The sequence below is a fragment of the Hesperophylax consimilis genome, chromosome 13 (genome assembly GCF_061612785.1).
Source record: "Hesperophylax consimilis isolate HC1 chromosome 13, BYU_Hcon_1.0, whole genome shotgun sequence".
Taxonomy (NCBI): Eukaryota; Metazoa; Arthropoda; class Insecta; order Trichoptera; family Limnephilidae; genus Hesperophylax; species Hesperophylax consimilis.
The window spans coordinates 35,633,527-35,648,722 of record NC_142848.1 but is presented as its reverse complement, the minus strand read 5'-3'; the positions used below and the strand labels follow the sequence as shown (position 1 = coordinate 35,648,722).

Sequence of the window (15,196 nt, the reverse complement as noted above, 5' to 3'; positions counted from 1 at the left end):
CAAAGTGCAAAAAAATTATTCCTTTTTTGAACCACAAAAAATCATATTATACAAAAAGATATAAAAAATATTTTATAATGTAGGGACGCATCGGTCAGAGTTGTCCTTCAAAGCATATAATGGAATATTTTTATGGCTAGTATTATCCTTCCGAGGCTTTAGGGGTTAAAATAGATAAATATATAACTATATATTTTTTTTTAATAGTAGTAGTAAGTAACTAATACAATTTAACATTGTTCAGTCTCAATCCTTTGTAAGGACTCCTCCGTTATCGCGTCCTTGCTGTCGTATTTTCAATGGCGATGGCTTTATTGGTTGAGAATGGCAATACCAATAAATCTACTGTCGTCGTTTCCATTCTCTTCCTGAGCCGGCTTATATCCTGTCACTGGCATCTTCACTCTAATAGGATCTACTTCATCCCATATCCTGGTGCAGCGAGCTAGATACGATTTATTATGGAAAATTCGTAGAATATGGATGTACAAGGACGTTTTTTTTTGTGAATGCCGCTTAACTGTTTTTTTTTCAAAACATTATAAACCAAAAATAAAAAAACATTGTAACAAAGAAAAAATTATTAACATGACAAAAGATAAGTGCTTCAATGAGTGCTTTATAAATTTAAAAAAACTTATCGTGCTTATTAAAATTTAAAATTATTAAATAATGAAAATGAAAACAACAATATAGAAAATTTAGAATATCAACCAAGAACGATCAGCAATAATAATATCTACCGTTTTGAACTAATGAGAATATGGCATTCCCAATTGAAGTACTTTAAACTTAGCTTTAAAAATTATCAAAATATAACTTAACTTTAAAATATTTCATTTTATAATTTTATTATACATGTCTAACTAGTAATAATCCGTGTCTAACTTAACTTCACTCTGTAAACTTTCATCTTCAAATTTCACTTTGGAACTTGTCATTTTAAACTTTAAGCTTCACTATGAAAATTATCAAACTTTAAAATACACAAGTAGAATATATAAGCTATATGGTGACCGGATAAATCATCACAATGATAATTCATCACATCTTTAAAAAGTTATATAAAGTCATGGAAAGTGATGAAACAAAAACTTTATTAACTGGGTTAAGTAGAGGTTAGGTTAGGTTAGGTTATGTTAAAAAAACAAAAAAATTTCATCGTACTCGTATCAATTAGATACTGTATATCACTTTTTAAAAGGAATGATTTTCAAATCGGTTGTTGAATTTTCACTGTTTTGAGTTATCACGGAACGTTGCAAATATACTTATAATAACATAATTAATAAAATGTAATTGCGCACGCTGGGATTTTAACCCGCAACCTCCGGATTACCCGGATTAGGTCGGTTATATGAATAATGTTTGGCTCATTTCGAATGGATATTTGTTTGTGATAAATCATGTTAAAGGTGTTTTGATATATTGATTTGATATATCAAAAAAATAACCTGTGTATAGTATATTTGCACAGTGGAAGATAATCTCAGTATCGCCCTGGTGTAAGACCACCATCTTTCTAGGTAGGGAAGTTAAATTTTGTGAATGTATGTATTTTTGGACAACAAATCTGAAAAATATTTTTTTCTTCAAAAATGACACCTATCGGGTCCAAAACTATTTTATATTTCAAGCTGGAACTAACAATAAACATTCACAAAATTTCATTGAAATCGGTTAGGCGGTTTCGAAGATTAGCGTGTACTCTTATATTAAGATTTGCGGCACGTTCCAGAGTGGAAGATACTCTAAGTATCGCCCTGAGTGTAAGACCAACATCATTGTAAACAAGACCACCAATGAATATAATAATAACAAATTTTTTCATAAATGCTCATACTATGTGTCTAACCCTTATCTACCGATATATTTTGGAGCTGGAACATGATTTGTAGATGGAATATCTTTATATTGTATGTTGGAACAAATTCAGAATAACAAGGTATTTTTGGGGAAACCGATTTTTTGTTTATTTGCTGGCCTTGGAGCTGAAATATCATTTATGATTGCAAATAATGACATCATCATATTTGTCGTGTTCGGTTAAACCATAAAATTTTAACTTACTTATCCACGCTAAACATATTTATATTATTACATCCCATGCTTACTCAAAACAATAAAACACGTATAACCAATTAAATGCACTAACCATGGTGTAATTACTATGACTTAATCTATGTCTATCAGAATGCTACTGTCCACCCGTCAACAAACAATAGAAAATTACATACCTACCTATGCGATGAAGTGATTAATGAATAAGAACCTTGTATTCTATGACACATTTTATTATATCTATGATACTATTTGTTATATCCAGATATAGTTCGGTTCTATAGATTAGAGTCTATGAGGAAGACACATGATCAAGTGAATCAGATACTCGAGCCATGTCAAGAGTCAAAATAATAGAAGAGCCTGTATGAGACGGTGCATGAATGTGAATGAGGCAAGAAGCGTGTGCAAAAACTGAGTTGTTTGGTGGTCCAATCTCTCCGCTTACCCCTCGGGGAAAATGGCGTGATGGTTAATTAGTTAGATAAAAAGATTTTTTCTGAGATTCTCGGTCGAGTCGGTCAAGATCTGCTTGCAGACGCAAACATCAATCAGGGGGAGCTTATATATAGAAGAGTATATCTTCATGTCATCAGCAAATAGTTAAATTTGAGAGTAGTCAAAAAATGCTTAGTATCATTTATATAGATAAAGAAAAGCAAGGGATCCAAAGTAGATCCCTGAGGCACACCGGAATTGATGATTTTCCAGATGGAGGTAAATCCCACCATCCTGCCATCCCACAGCCGTTAATCAGTTAAAAAGAAACTAACTCGGCCATTATCCCATGGAACCGAATTTTCGACACTGCTTACCGACTGCAAGAAACGCCTAGAACGTTTCAAATTAAACACAATAAATTAATGAACATAACAAAAATTATATTAAATTTATTTTCAAAATAATAAATACCCATGTGGAATCTTCCCTCTTGAGCTTACTAAAAATCAATATCAAACACCGTCTACTAAAAACATCTAAAAACTTTCCATATTCCTTTAGAAAGATCCAACATACATAACATCGAGTAAAATAAAAATAAAAATATTGATGAGACTTAAATTTAATGAGAATTAAAATTTTTATGAGATTTAAAGAAAATATTAAAATTTTATTTTGAAAGTTCGTGTTTTTGTGGTATAAGAAAGCATAGGAATTATTATTCAAGATTTTTCAGTCAAAAGTATTATAGTGATTTTAAAATTGGATTTCAATCAATTTCAATCATTATTTTATGAATTAAACATAAAAAGTCACATCACACAATAAAATTGCCTTAAATTATTTGACGAAATAAATGTATGAAGTTTGTTTTTCAATATGATTGATATGTCTAGGTGACGGCCTCCATGGTCTAAGGGTAAGGCTCCCAACTATGAATTTGAAGGATGCGGGTTCAAATCCCGGCATGCACAAATAAATTTTATTTGAATAATTTGTGTTAATCACAAATCACTAAAAAATAATATGTGGCGTCGAGAATAATCCATTGAATAATTAATAATAAACCGCTCGACCTACTTAGTACCTACTCCCGAATTATGTACCTGCAATACAAATCGCATCGTAAACAAAACAACCTACGTACTTCAAGTACCTACCTGTCTATCGACGACAATAATACTGCAGTCCGTCTGGGATACTACGAGAACTCGCCAGAAGGTTCGAGTCTACGGCCTATGCATAATCGCCGCAATGTCAAAGGTTCCCGAAACACACAGTCCGAGCGAGTGGTCTCGATTTAATTGCAATTTACTACCTACTGTCGCCATCGGTCGTGTAGTATAAATAAGCCCGACGCAGCGAGTCAGTCAGTCAGTCATCATTCCGCCGTCAGTCTACAAGGATCAACGAGTGTTAACCCGCGCTACTCTTACTAGCGCAAAGGACGATATTCCCGGCTTCGCCCGTACCATCATGGACTCTATCGGGACACCATCATAGCGCCTCGGCCACGTCCATGGCCAGCGCTACTCGGATTACAAGCGCCCTGGTTCCAGTGTCTCTGACCAGCGCTTCTTCCACGCTACCATGACCACCACGAGGACACGCAGCATCCTCACTGGTCACACCGTTCCCGTTCAACCGCCTACAAGGTCCGCCGCACCTTCGGCCTTCTCGTCAGCACTGGAGTGCCTGAAGACCTACGTTCTTCGCCAGTGCCTGACCTTCATCGAGTCCCGGTCACCAGCGCCCGGCGTCGACTCACCGACCCGCGCTTGACCTGCCATCACAGCCAGCATCCGGTGTATTCTTCTGTCCATCGTCAACTCTCGTTACGGCTACACTGACTCACCAATAAACACTGTGACCTTCACGACACGCCTTTCATTTCATGCCTCACCATTGATCCCCAAAAATAGATATATTATACTTGCGGCACGTTCTAGATTCGAAGATACTGTGTGTATAGCCCAGGTTTAAAACCACCATTCAAAATTTTTAAGCGTTGCTTGAAATGACTTTGGCCGTGTTTGATGACACTTCTGTAAAATTTTAATTCTTATTAAATATTTAAACTAAAAAAACCAAAGCAGAAATAAAAATCTTCCATTAAATGTCCACTGAACTGGAATAAACACATTCCCGGAGGACAATAAGTACCTTAAATGCATTTTGATTTCAGGTACAAAATATGGAATTCACATAGAATAAAAAACCTTTATTGTAAAGGAATAAATTTATCTTTGTGAAAACGTGGCTCAAAGAAAATAAGTTCCATTTTAAAGTAGGTGTATTTATTCCTTTTGAAGCCAAAAATATGTATCTTTTTATGGGATAAGCAAACAATGATACAGAACTACAAGCAGCTAACAGTGTTGCCCGGAGCACCGCCGGCACCGGGTGCAGGGTAGCGGCTAGGGAGAAAGGGGTAGTTTCCCCGACATAGCAACCCCTACGTATTACAATACTATCACTGGAGAGATAAACCCATAGACATAATACAGGGTGCGTCAAAACAGAACACAACATAACAGTGCAATTTTTAAAGGGCTTTGAAAAAAAATGGCTCAACTTACAGAAATGGGGTTTATTTCATTTTATTCGTTGCATCATGCTATTTCAGGCATCAAATCCTGAAGATGACATCAGACTGATGATGGCCTCTAGAAAAAATACATTGATGAAGGCGATTTATGAAGTTTTCATCTCGACTGGTATTACGGCGATTTCTTCCGTAATTCGATCCTCGAGTTCTTCCAAGGTATGAGGCCGATGTTACAATACATTTTCCTTCTAACAGCCCCACAGAAAGAAGTCGCGAACTGCAGCCGGAAGGCTTGTGTGTCATGTCTTTTCTTTTGGTGTAATGATTATTCACTTCGAGGTTTTACTTTAATATTGGGATGGAGGAGTATAATAATAGTCAAAATACGGTAGAGCCCCTCGGGTCAGGTAGTGCTTTACGACGACTCAACGACTTTTAGGTCACGAAACATTCATTTTTGACAACGACTTTTAGGTCACGAAAGCCGTTGATTCACGTTGTGCTGTATCTGTCACAAACTGACACGTTCTCACTTTAATAAACTCTAACTTCCTTTGTATTCTGGTCAGCCTTATGAGTTAAACAGTTTTAGAAGGAGAGGAACACGAAGCTTTCTATTTGCATTTAAAAAATTACGATTAGGTATATATTATGTTCAACAAATTTAAAAGAAATTAAATTTTTGACAAATTTTGTAAGTAAATTAATGTTGTAATTATATTTCCTAGATCCGAAGGGTTAAACCAATGTATTACCTCAGGCGACAGAAGAGGGATCATTTATCTCGCTTTCTTGCCGTATCTCTCGTACAACACATCAGTCGTACGTTCATTACAGATAATTAGTATTGTAGAAGTTTTCTTTTATATAGGTGTAGATCACACATCACACTAGGAATTATTTGTTCAGTGATTGCTACTTACTACTCTTGTATTACGGCACAGAACAACTGTAAGAGATGTTTTGATTGTCTAATTGAACCTAGTAGCCCGCGGCTTGTTTACATATTAAATTAAAGCCACTTCGTGCACGACCATTTCATTCTAAAGTAAAATTTTACTTTGTGTCTGAACTATGATGGGATTGCACTGCTCTTTTCAGGTAGAAGTTTTCATTTTCAGCGATTGGATTTTAAATATTATTATTAAAGTAATTGCATATTGTTGTAACGCCCAAGAGCACTAGAAACTATGGAATCCCCCTTTGAGAAATCTAGAAAGACTAAAGGAAATAGGAAAAAATAGGGGTCTCTTGTAAGGTTGGAAGTACCCTGCTAAAGAGAGCTGACAATTGACATTTTCAATATTTTAAATAACCCATAACAATTTAAGTATTTTTTATTGGCGCATGTCCGTTTTCTAACACCCTACAAATATGTGATGAATCCAGACGACGACTAGGGCCATCATTATTTGATGATACTTGGTATATAGAACATTGGATATACAGAATATTCTATTGTCATTTGGAATTAAATTGATATTGACTAAACATATTAATAAAATCCTATTGACGAGGAAACCAAATGATATTTTTTTACGGTAAACCAAAGAGTTGAGACGACTATTGTGTAACTTTATAATAATTTGCAAGAGTATTACAATATATTTAAAAAGTCAACTTTTCAGTTTTCGAAGTGAATTTGGCTAAAACGTATGCAATAGTGCCAGGTGACGTTACACGAGACATGACACGATACAGTACAATTTATAATTTATTGGAATGGCAGTGCTGTAGTACTACCGCGCATGCACCGTGCTTTACAATCAAAATTTTGACAGTTTATATCTTCGGTACTATTCGATATTTTCCAAAAAGTTGACCCCTGAGCTCAGCATGCTCAAATATTGAATATAAAATATTAAAGCATTAATATGATAAATTAGTAAAAAAAATATTAAATTTTATTGTAAGAGACAATATCATAGGTTTTAAAACTCTCCAAAAAAAGTCTGTTTCAAAATAAGCCAGGTTAAGTTACAAGTCACAAGGCAAATCATTTTAAAAAGCGCGTGTTTGAATGTATTAGTGGTCACTGTTCGTGATTCAAATTCATTCGAATAGTTTGGAATACGCTAACGCCCGTAGTCCCCTTTTACCTTGCGGTAGTTCTATGATAAACAACACAACTACGAAAGCAAGACTAGCTTTAAAATTATTACACTGTTTGTACTACGCTTTTTATAACATATTTCTTCCTCGTAATGATAACACAGAAGGTATGACATCAAATTCTAAGATCATATTACAACATTTGTTACACACATTTCTACAATTCACGATATTCGAACGAAAAAAATGTCCAAATTAAATGACGTTTCGTGTCCTTGTTCCATATTAATAATTATTTCCAAGAAAAGTTTCCATTTCCTTGTGAATGGACCCTTTTGCGTTTAATGATGCTTGTAGTTGAAGCACCTGTTGAGTTTTGCTTTGAGGCCCGCCGAACCGACGCCGATCCCTCGTAAAAGAGCACTAATATATGATATTACAAAAATTTGCCGAAGCGCTGCAATAAGGCGGGAGCCCTTATCATTGTATATGTTATGAAGGAGGAAAAACGTTAAAAAAATCGATAAGCCTACTATAATTGGTACATAATATCTTAGTAGAATAATAATATATTTATTTAACTTTTTTAATTGTGATTTTTTTCCTCCAGTGATCGACCAAAGTATTTGATAATCAGAAAAGTGTATTTGCAATAAGTAATAAAAATGTACTAATATCGGTTGTGGGTCTGTTTGTGAGTAATTTTAACTCTGGTTCAATGAACTCGGATTTTCAATGTAAGTATCATATAAATTGGAACCCATTTTGTCAGAGAAGCAATTAAGTACCTACATATAAAAAAAATTTTTCAAGAAATATTTTTAATTTTATTCTACCATTATATTATTTGAAAAGTGTTTTTATTTCGTTTAAATTTCTTAGGGTTAATCTTGAAGAGAAAAGTCAGATTTCGTGATTTTCACGAGTCATTTTCAAGAAAGATTTATTTATTGAATAACCGAAATAACTAACATAAATACAGTGATTTCTACGCTAGTAAGATTCATATTGTTGAGAGTGTCAGTTGTTAACAGTAACTAAATATCTTATTACATGCAGAATAACTGACAAAGGATGTTATTTTTTGCTTAATGGCCAATTTCGTTTTATATTGAGCCATTCAAATATGTTAGATACTTTTCCTAGGGAATATTGGATAATTCCATTTAATATCTTTTGTGTGATCGGGAACTTTTATGGGTTCACTTAAAACTTAATTGAGAATAAGGGTCATCTTCTTGGTGATATCTAATGGCGATTAAGCAGGGGTCCTATCAACTGACCCATAATAATCCATAATCCGACACGTCTTTTACTAGTCATAACTACTTCTTTTTACCCATAATACTCGCAGGAACTATCTAAAGGTATAATTACTCGTTACTTTGTGAATTATAGAGTTAAAATTTGTTATTAGCAAGTTAATTTTACTATCATTTACTTTAGATAGTACACTTGGTGTATACATACGTACATATCTATATATGTAGCGTACGTGATAAAATGATAAATATCTACAATATAGTACATTGCGTGTTATGAAAATTGAAAATAACGAAGTCGTCTTCTTCAACGAAATTTCGTTTTTTATTTATTATTTTTTTGGTAAACTAATGTTTAAGACAAGATTTTTTATGCATAGCACAAAGGGCAACAATTATTTTACAAGCAATAATTATTCGCCTGAAACACTCATCCACATTGAAAAATCTCCTAATAAAAGATACATGACGCCAACGGGACTCGAACTCGTGTCCCTTCGATTTGCGGTCGACAGCTATTACCACTGAGCTATGGCGGCTTATCTCTTATCCGCGAAATAATTCAATATATACTAGTGTTTCATTCAACATATCAAATAATAATTAATATTTGACAAGTTCTAGTATTTCACTTAAAAATGTAGACAATTTGTCTCGACGCCATCTAGTGAGAGAGTTAGCACTTACAATGCCTTTCTCATATAAAATAAAGTTGGTTGTTTTCAGGTGAAAAAAATGTAACAAGTAATTGTTGTATGAAACACTAGTATATATTGAATTTTTTCGCGGATAAGAGATAAGCCGCCATAGCTCAGTGGTCAGAGCTGTCGACCGAAAATCGAATGGACACGGGTTCGAGTCCCGTTGGCGTCATGTATCTTTTATCAGGAGATTTTTCAATGTGGATGAGTGATTCAGGCGAATAATTATTGCTTGTAAAATAATTGTTTCATTTTTTATATATAACAAGTATTTTTATATATTAAGGGTTTCCCCAAAAAACCCCTCTCGATCTGGCACGCCTCACAGCTGATGGGCAGGGACATCCTGAACACACCTCACCTCAGGAACCCGAACACCCCTTCTAACAAGTTAAGTGTATACCCGTTTCTTATCTAATCTAGAACTTAAATGGCCTAATATATTTCATTTTCTTTGACTTGTTGTACTATTACATTTTATACTTTTCTTTCAGTTGTTGTTCTTTTACATTTTATACTTGTTACTTAATACTTTTCTTTGAGTTGTTGTACTATTAAATTTTATATTTTTCTTTCAGTTGTTGTACTTTTACTTTTATTTGAGTTGTTGTACTTTTCCATTTATACTTGTAACTTTATATCTTTCGAGGACGAAAGTCGATGACGTCCGTACAAGCTCTAGCTGGGACGTAATAATATTGTACTAGTAGATGAATATCCGCTACCTCAGGGTTTTTAATGCTAGGCCCTGCATGCGGCTTTTGATGGCTTTCGCCCTTTTAGTAAAGTTCCCTGATAGTAGAGTTTTTCCACTTTATATGTAGGTACAACAGATATCAATCAAATGTGTGCAAAAATTTGCGTTTCACATACCTGGTACCTACTAATTTTTCTATCCAAATAAAAACATTTTTGAAAGCCTACGTAATAATATGTACTGATCATAATTTTAAATTAATTGGACGAATGGAAAAAGTAACAAACTCCCATTAATTTAGAAATTAACTGCAAATGAGTATCTCCCCCCCCCCCCCCCCCCCCAACCTCCGAAATAGCAATTTTTAACAAAATTGGTTTGCGGACGCACAGCTCAAATGTTTGAATATATAAAAGCCAAAAGGAACCGATTACAAAAATAACCGGTTGCTTGGAAAAATAATATCCGGCGATCCAGTGGTAGCAAAGTCAAAGGGACAAAAAAATCGTGACAGGAGAGTAGATATAGAAAATTATTGAAAGACGTGTATGTGAAACTGTATGTGAAGTTTGTAAAAAGTTGGGTGAGTTTTTGAAAATAACAGAGGCCACACTGTACTGAAAGAGTACTGTACTGTAGAGGAACTGTACCGTCATTAAGATAATAATATAGATGTAAAATATATTTAATACTTTTATGTTAAAAAAGTTGTAATATTGTTACATTGGTGGATTACTGTATTAGTAAGTACTGTAAGTACAGTATTAGTAATATAAGTAATACATTAGTAATATTGTTATACAAGTATATACGTGATATTGAGGATATATTCAGTGCAATCATGGTGAGTGACAGACACCCAAATTATCACCCTGGTAAGCAATTTTAGCATAAGAACATAAATGTGATATTGATACGTAAGTACATTAAGGTTACACTGTTACACTAATAGGTACATTATGAATGTGATGTTGTTAAATAAGTACATAAGGATATATTCAGGACAATAGTAGAGTGAGTTATAGACACTACTCAAATTATCACACTGCTAAGAAATTGTTACATAAGAACATTACTGTGATATTGTTTTACCAGTCTATTCATTTGATATTGTCATATAAGGACATTCATCTGATATTGTTACATTAGTACATCAATGTTATATTGTTACATTAATAGCTACATAGTCAAACATTCGGAATCTAAACGATTTGCTTGAAATTGATTTACCCTTGATTTGAGATTTTCACGGTCAAAAGTATTGTAGTGATTTATTTTTTGGGTATTATGCCATGTTACGCTATCTTCTACATCTTTAGCTAACGTTTCGGACAGCTTTACAGTGTCCATCATCACATTTACACATCTTCCTGATAACAACACGGTATATATTGGGATATTAATCCCAAAAAAATCACTATAATTGATTTACCCTTGTTTAGTGACCATATATGAATATCCCTCACGTCATGGTCTCACTAATTACATCACCTACGAAAAATAAGGTACATTTCTGATCTACTATATCAGTATTACAAATAATTCATATTATGATGCCACGTATATCAGTTAATTTGGCTCACTCGGTTTCATGCCCTTTATTTATTTATCAGCTTGCTGTTAAATCATGCTTTAATTTTTTTGTGAACTTTTTGATAGCTAACTAGGTATATTCTGTTTTTAAAATTCCATGGAAAAGTCCGGCTGAGCGTAAAATAAAATAAAATAAAATTTCAGAAACTTACTGCCTGAAAATGCGAAAGACTGCATTACGAATGACATACAAAACAAATTAAAGAAACGTAAAGAAATTTGTGTTTTGTTCCCATTATTCCTCAGTAAAAGGTCTTTCAGAACGAGTAAATAATGATTGCCCCATTTCCAAGTCTGAATTCTTGTTTTCCCTTCTAAGCCATGTTCTCGGGAAATATGAGCAAGTATTTCAAAACAAAACCCATGTAACATAGACTTTTATAGCTTGCAAACAGTGGAGGCTAGTTATCTTTCTCTTGATCCAACTTTGGTGCAACAGTGTAAATATTCATTCATTCATATTAAGTAAAGTCTTATTTTCGGCTACAGAAATAATAAAGTGTTATGTCAGCTTCCCTGATCCCCAAAAATAACCACCAGCCTTCGAGGGCTGTGCAGATTTGGTAGAACACAGGTATATAAGATTTCCGTCGATTTAAAAAAAGCGAAAAACAAAATAGAATAATATTATGTATTATAGGTACATAAGTACTTTATTAGATTATTATTATAATATAAGAGGCCAAATAATTACTTTTTTTGTTATATTTAATAATTTATAATAAAGAAAGCAAAACATGCCCGGATTTCGATTATCGTGAAAATATTTATTGAGATATTTGATATACAGGGTTTTCCAACAAGAGGTATTATTTTTAATGGCCCGCTATTTCGGTAGATGTTACTTTTGAAACTGTCATTTTTTGACATTTGACAAGTAGAAACTACGTCATTAATAAAAATGGAACGATACACGCTTCAACACCGCATTGAAATTATTAAAATTCACTATTATTATTATTATAAGTATTAGAATTCCATCGAAAAATGATCTTGAGTGATTAGGCCCATTTCCACCTCGGTGGCTTCGTCAACAAGAAAAAATTGTCTCATCTGGGGCTCGGAAAACCCAAGAGTTATTGTTGAAAAGCCTCGCTATCCTCAACGTGTGACTGTTTGATGCAGTTTATGGTCCGGCGGAGTCATTGGACCTTAATTTTTAGAAAATGAGGCTGGAGCAACAGTTACGGTGAACAGATTGCGCTATCGAGAAATGATTAATGATTTTTTATGGCCGAATTTGGATGGTATTGATCTGGACAACGTTTACTTTTAACAAGATGGCGCTACATGCCACACAAGCAACGAAACCATTGATCTTTTACGATTAAATATCAAAATAACACCTCTTATTAGAAAACCCTGTATTATTAAGATGTTGCTTGTGCAACGACAGAGGACATAGTTAACCGAGGAATTAATCCCAAAACGCTTGGGTCGAAACCCGACGCATTTTCTACCTAGCTACTCACCGGTCCTACTATAAAACAGAAGAATGATATCAGTTGTTGAAAATATAATTTTTTGAGTTTATGGAAGAAATTAGTATTTTTTTCTTTCATTCTATTGCAAAAACGCATTATTCTAGGGTACTATATTACAAAGTAGACCATAAACAAATAATGCCTGCTTGAACACGTTCCTTATCGGCAGAATACAAATATCCCGGCTTAAATCTTTCGCTTTCTTTTGGAAAAAAACATCCGTACTGAAATAAATCCCGATTTCTATGATTGATGATTATGCAGTAGATTCTGACAGTGTAATATTACTAGTACATGAAATTAACCCCAGTGAAATTTTGTCATAGAAAAATATATGTATGTGAGTATAAAAGCCACATTCTGAGAAATTAATTTTCTCTTGTATCACGGATTGCGAAACACTTGTAGATGATTTTTTTATTATATCATGGATTGCGCAATACTTGTATTAAGGATTGCGCAATACTTGTATTAAGGATTGCGCATTACTTGTAGAGGAATTTTCCCGCTGCTGTGGAGTCACCGAAAAATCTTTATTTCATGGCAATCATAATTGTTACCTGACTTTTTATGTGAATACCGCAAAAGAGTCCCAACTGCTCCCGACCGTCTGGAGCCAGTGAGACTATGGCATTCCCAAACGGGGTATGTTATAAGGCTGAAGGTAGTGAGAAGGGTAAGTAGACGGGGAAAAGGAAGTCGGGGGAGTACCTGGCTATTCAGATTTGGTCACTAAACACGACTAAACCCATTTTAAGCAACGTTTCAATTATTATTATTACAGTCTAACACCGCGGGGCGATACGAAGAGTATCTTCCACCTTTTAACATGCCGAAAGTATTCAATATAATATTTTAATGAATAACGCACGCACGCCGGAATTTGAAACCGCGACCTTTCTAGTTGCGAATAATTTATATTCAAGAGCCTTACGTAAGATGGGAGGTGACAATCCATTTAATGCATATTAATATGAACTGACAAGATTATTCAGGAGAGAAAATTTAACAACTTTTCTTGAATTTTCTGTAAATTCCATCCACATTAATTAACAAAAACTCTCATAAAATTCACTCCTTATGGTTTCTTATCGCAGCGTAATTAACGTGGGCACGATGAACAAGGTGGCTAGAAAGTAACTTCACTTTAACATATTCTCTTCGCTTTTCCAAGGTTGATGTTATTCGGTATGATTTGAGATTTTCACGACCAAAGTGTTATATTGATTTGTTTTGGGGGTATTATGCCGTATTACACTACCTCCTTCTTTAGCCAACGTTTCGGACAGCATTGCAGTGTCCATCATCACACATCTGCCTGAAATCACTATAATTGATATTATTCAACTATTCCCGCGGATTGTATAAATTCAAATATTTCAATTAAATTTTATTTTAATTTTGAACATCAGCATTACATTGTTGTAACCTAAAAAGCCAAGAGATTTTTTTTTCATTTAAACAAGTCGTATTTGCCTCAGTTCCGCATTTCCTGGAAAAAGGGTCTAGATCCAAATGGAAAGCCTCGTAGGTAAATGTAAATATCTAATTCGGTTTCCAAAATTATCCCCGAAAGGTCTGTATCTTTTGAAGGTAGTAATGGAAATATGTTAATTTAAAAAAAAATTGTGACCGTGGGCTTCCACGTGTTTTCTGAAAGACAAGTCAACTGCCCATTTTTGACTAGAGCCTTTGCTAGAGCCCGTAAAGCCGGCAATGTAAGTGCAAATAATATTGGTGAGCGCTTCCGGTTATTATGCAGCTAGAGATTTACGTTATTAGAATAACTACAATATGAGTAAAAAAATTGGCCATAGTAAACTACTCTCTGTCCTTAAATATATAACAAAAATACTAGTGGAAATCTATGTTTTTTTTTTATTTAAAAATATATTTCTTTTATATAAAAACATAAATATTATTGAGAATTGGCGTGGGGCACCAGTGTTGAGTATCACGCTAGTGCCGGCTTTGGCATTGTCAGTGGTAGAATCATGAGAATCTAATTATTCAGCTCAGGTTAGGGTTGGCAAGGAATGCCTTTACACGGGGGACATTTAACAATCTAGACTCCATTTCCCTCGTCAAATGAAACTCCTATGGGAATGATAAATGGGTGTATTTACAGTCAACAGGGACATTGTATAACACATAATGGGGACCCAGTATACATCCTAAATTATTTCCTGGCTGATTGAATTGAACAATCTCTTTCTCGTATTTACTCTGACTGGCAGACGTGTTTAACAGACATTAAAAGAAGATAAATAATGGGGCAAAAGTTTGGTATACGCTTACATGAGTTGTCCCAGGGGATGCAGGAGTTGCGAGGCCATCGAGGTGTTACTCACAGTCAT

General features: G+C 34.2%; 1 protein-coding gene and 1 non-coding gene across 2 annotated transcripts in view; one reads left to right on the top strand and one right to left on the bottom strand.

Moving 5' to 3' along the window:
- LOC149418913 (diuretic hormone receptor-like) overlaps positions 1–15,196 on the bottom strand; it is a 579,308-nt gene that overhangs the window by 454,893 nt on the left and 109,219 nt on the right. The window lies entirely within an intron of this gene.
- TRNAF-GAA (transfer RNA phenylalanine (anticodon GAA)) lies at positions 9,165–9,237 on the top strand. The gene has a single exon. It is a non-coding gene; the product is annotated as a tRNA-Phe (tRNA).